This window comes from Marmota marmota, unplaced genomic scaffold (genome assembly GCF_001458135.2).
Source record: "Marmota marmota marmota unplaced genomic scaffold, marMar, whole genome shotgun sequence".
Taxonomy (NCBI): domain Eukaryota; kingdom Metazoa; phylum Chordata; class Mammalia; order Rodentia; family Sciuridae; genus Marmota; species Marmota marmota.
Genome location: NW_026000026.1, coordinates 65,518,758 through 65,523,508, shown reverse-complemented (window position 1 = coordinate 65,523,508; position 4,751 = coordinate 65,518,758).

The following is a 4,751-nucleotide window of genomic DNA, read 5'->3' as shown; positions in this document are numbered from 1 at the left end:
GGTCTTAACTTTGATGAAGTCAAGTTTTAAAACTGAAAGAAGTTGAGAAAGGCATAAAGATTATTATAGCTGAATATTAATTTGGGAGGTAAAATTTTTAAACCAAAGTTTGGTTCCATACAAAATTGTGATCTCTTCATAACTACAGGTGACCGTCTTTACTGAGATTTTTATTTTTTTAATTTGTTCTAATCAGTTATCCATGACAGCAGAATGCTCTTCGGTTCACTGTACACAAATGGAGCACAATTTTTCACTTCTCTGGTTGTACACAAAGTAGAGCCACACCATTTATGCAATCATACATTGCAATCTTTGTCTTACTGAGATTCTTATCAATAACATGGTAGCAGATGGGGACAGCAAAAGACTTTACCTATAAAAGTTAATCAGAATAGATTAAGCTTCAGTAACACTCCAAAATCATAATGTCTTTAATTACAAAAACTTTATTTTGCTCTCATCCTACATGTCCATTGGGTCAGCTGGAATCTAGCCTGAGGGAAGCTCTATTGCTGTACTGCCAACTAATTTTCTTTTATTGTATACCCAATTACCACCAATTTAGCAACTTAAAACAACACTATCTTAGTATGTCACAGGTTCTGTGAGTAAAAAATCCAGTCATGGTTTAGCTGGGTCCTTGGTTTCAGGGTCTCTTAAGAAGGCTGCTAGCAAAAATTAGGGATAACAGGAACTTACCTCAACATTGTAAAAGCTATATATGCTAAACCTCAGGCTAGCATCATCCTAAATGGAGAAAAACTGAAGGCATTCCCTCTAAAATCTGGAAGAAGACAGGGATGCCCTCTATCACCACTTCTATTCAATTTAGTTCTTGAAATACTAGCCAGAGCAATTAGACAGACAAAAGAAATTAAAGGCATAAAAATAGGAAAAGAAGAACTTAAATTATCGCTATTTGTGGATGACATGATAATATATTTAACAGACCCAAAAGGGTCTAAAAGAAACTGCTAGAGTTAATAAATGAATTCAGCAAAGTGGCAGGATATAAAATCAACACGCATAAATCAAAGGCATTCCTGTATATCAGCAACAAAACTTATGAAATGGAAATGAGGAAAACCACTCCATTCACAATATCCTCAAAGAAAATAAGATACTTGGGAATCAACCTAACAAAAGAGGTGAAAAATTTATATAATGAAAACTACAGAACCCTAAAGAGAGAGATAGAAGAAGATCTTAGAAGAAGATCTTAGATGATGGAAAAATGCACCCTGTTCATGGATAGGCAGAACTAACATCATCAAAATGGCGATATTACCCAAAGTTCTCTACAGGTTTAATGCGATGTCAATCAAAATCCCAATGGCATTTCTTGTAGAAATAGAGAAAGCAATCATGAAATTCATATGGAAAAANNNNTAGCAGAATACAACAGTCACTAATATGCCATTATGTAAAAATGTGAGTGTGTAACCGATGTGATTCTGCAATTTGTATTTGGGGTAAAAATGGGAGTTCATAACCCAATTGAGTCAAATGTATGAAAGATGATATATCATGAGCTTTGTAATGTTTTGAACAACCAATAAAAAAAAAAAAAAAGAAGGCTGCTGGCAAAGTGTCACCAAGTCTGGACATCTCATCTGAAGGTTTTACTGGGGAAGGATCTACTTCCAAGTCATGGGGATGTTGACAGATTTCAATCTCTTACAGAGAAATAATGTGCTAGCAAGGCAGAATTTGCAGTCTTTTGTAGTATAATAATGGAAGTAGCATCTCATTGCCTTGCCATATTCTTTTGGTTTGTGGCATGTACCTATACCGGCCCACACTCAAGAGCAAGGGGATCCACATAGATATGAATTCCAGGAAGCATGGTTAATTGGGGTCATCAGAGAATCTATCTACCACCCACCAATTCAGAAAAAAACTGGATGGGAGGAAACATGCACTGATACCTAAAGACACATCACTTACATTTCAATGGCCATACCAAGTCACATGGCCATATGGCAAACCAATCCTGTTTGAGGAGGCAGGAGAGGTGACAACTGAAGCAGCACCCTTTAAGATTAAAGGAATAGCTGGGGATATAGCTCAGTTGCTAGAGTGTTTGCCTCGCATGCACAAGGCACTGGGTTTAATCCTTAGTGTCAGAAAAAAAAAAAAAAGAAAGAAAAAGATTAAGAGAATAAAATCTCTCCAAAAGGAATCAAAGTAACTCTCAAACATATTACAAACTTAGGAATTAAATAAATAAGACTACTCTCTAAGGCTATAAATTAAAACAGAATGCTGGGAAGTCAGCTCAGTTTTTATGACTTTGTGGTCAGCAGAAACACTTTTAAAAAGGGGCCCAAACCAAATAGACAAAGTCACTGCCACCAAACCCACTGAGACAGCACTATAGTCTATCCTGTTGTGAAAATAACATGGGGATTCTCCCAGATGATAAGGGACAAATTCCAGATGATGAGGGGCAGAGCATATGTAGAATAGTCATTAAAGTAATCTGCAGTTACCTTTACCTTATTAACCTAGTAACATCTCAGGTGAAGATTTAAAATGTAACAAGACATGCAACCACGAAGAGCATAATGCAGAAAAGCACAGGTGCCTCTACGTATGATGACATCAAGAGACTGGGACCCTGCCTATATAGTAGATGCCATAAAAGCTGTATACCTTTGTCCTTTGCTTTGAGCCACCTGACACTCTTAGTGCTGTCTCTCTTCATGCTGAAGCAGGAACCCCCTCGATAAGCCTTACCTATGCTTAAATTCTTTCTGGGTCCAGTTTTGTTTCTACTGCCTCTGGACCCTACTATCTGGATTCCAGTAACACTGGAAGAAGGAGAAATAGAACTTTTGTGTACAGCCTGGTGGTAGCATTTTGTCTATGAAATAAAAGTGCTTTGGTCTGTGTTGAGGGATTTATCAACTAAAATTGGTCAGTGCCTAGAACTAGAGGTTAAAAATTAACTGAGTAAATTGTACTATTATATCATTTTCTTAGCTTAGGTTTCCTAGAAACAGATCCTGAGACAGAAAATTGAGCACACAATGAACTTATGCTTTGGGGCCACCCCATAAAAACTCTTCATCACTTACCATACTAGCACACATAAACAGGGTTCTTCTTCAAGGGTCTTACAGAAACTCTTCTTCAAGGGGCTTACATGTGTGAAGGGAAAGAAAGAAAAAGAGGATAACAAACTGGGAGCAGTGGCACATGCCTGTAATCCCAACTGAGACAGGAGAATTGTGAGTTCAAAGCCAGCTTCAGCAACAGTGAGGTGCTTAGCAGCTCAGTGAGATCTTGTCTCTAAATAAAAAAAAAAATAGGGCTGGGGATGTGGCTCAGTGGCAGAGTATCCCTGAGTTCAATCCCCAGTATCTCCCCACAAAAGAGGGGATAACAGTTGCTACAGCAGGCAAATGGTGCCCAACCCCTATCCCAAGAATTATTCTGTGAGATTAGTAAGACAGGATATCTTTTCATTAGACTCACATCTGTCATTGACTGAAGGCTATTCCCAGGGGCATTAGCTGCACATTTCCAACCTGTCCCTTGGTTGGCTGAGAGAAGGCATTCAGGCAAAGAGTTTCATGTAAGACCCTTGAAGAAGAACCCTGTTTATGTGTGCTGATATGGTAAGTGATGAGAGTTTCTATGGGGCGGCCCAAAAGCATCTACTATAATCATTAGACTTGTCTTATGTTGGACTGAATGTCAAGGGAACTGGATTTCAGGATTAGTTTCTGTATTACACTCAAGCACTGCATAACAACGTTTTGGTCAACAATGGACTTTGTATATGATGATGGTCCCATAAGATTATAGTAGAGATGAAAATTACTAGTGCCCAGTGAGTTGTGGGTGTTATATGATGTAGCACAACATATTATTCATATGTTTGTGATGATGCTGGAGAAAACAAACTTACTGCACTGCCAGACATATTAAAGTACAATACAATTGTGTATAGTACATATTTGATGATGATAACAAATAACTATGTTACTGGTTTGTATATTTACTATACCTTCAATTATTTCAGAATGAAATTTACTTATTCAAAAAGATGTTTTCTGTAAGACAGTATGCTATGTTATGCAGACAGTAGCATTATACATCTTGTTCTTACCTGTCTCCTGATTGCATCAAGAGTCTGCCCTGAATTTTGACCTACACCACCTAGTTTTGTGCAGATGTACTCTATTATGTTCACAAAACAACAAAATTGCCTAACTACACATCTCTCAGAACATAAACCCATTGTTAGGTAATATATGACTGTACTTAGTAATTTGATATCTGTGTCACTGAAATTATGTGCTTTTCTCATATCCTTAGCTCAATTTCTAAGTGTGCTCATGAAAAAAAATAGTAATATAAAAATGATCCCTAATGGCTTGGGCTGTAGCTCAGTGGCATAGTTCTTGCCTAGCATGTATCATCACCACATAAAAATAAACAAACTAAAGGCATTCTGTCCATCTACAACTACAAAATTTTAAAAAATGATCCCTAAACTTTGAATTGTATATATGAATACATTTTCTTTATTCCTATTAGTAGTAATGATGATAAATAGTTATAGTAGTAGTAGTAGTAGTAGTAGTAGTAGTAGTAGTAGTAAGAAGAAGAAGAAGGAGGAGGAGGAGGGGGAAGAAAAAGAGTAGGAGGAGGGGGAGGAGGAAGGAGGGATAGGAGAAAGAGTAGAAGGAGGGGGAGCAGGAGGAGGAGAAGGAGGAGGGAGAAGAGAGAAGAGAGAG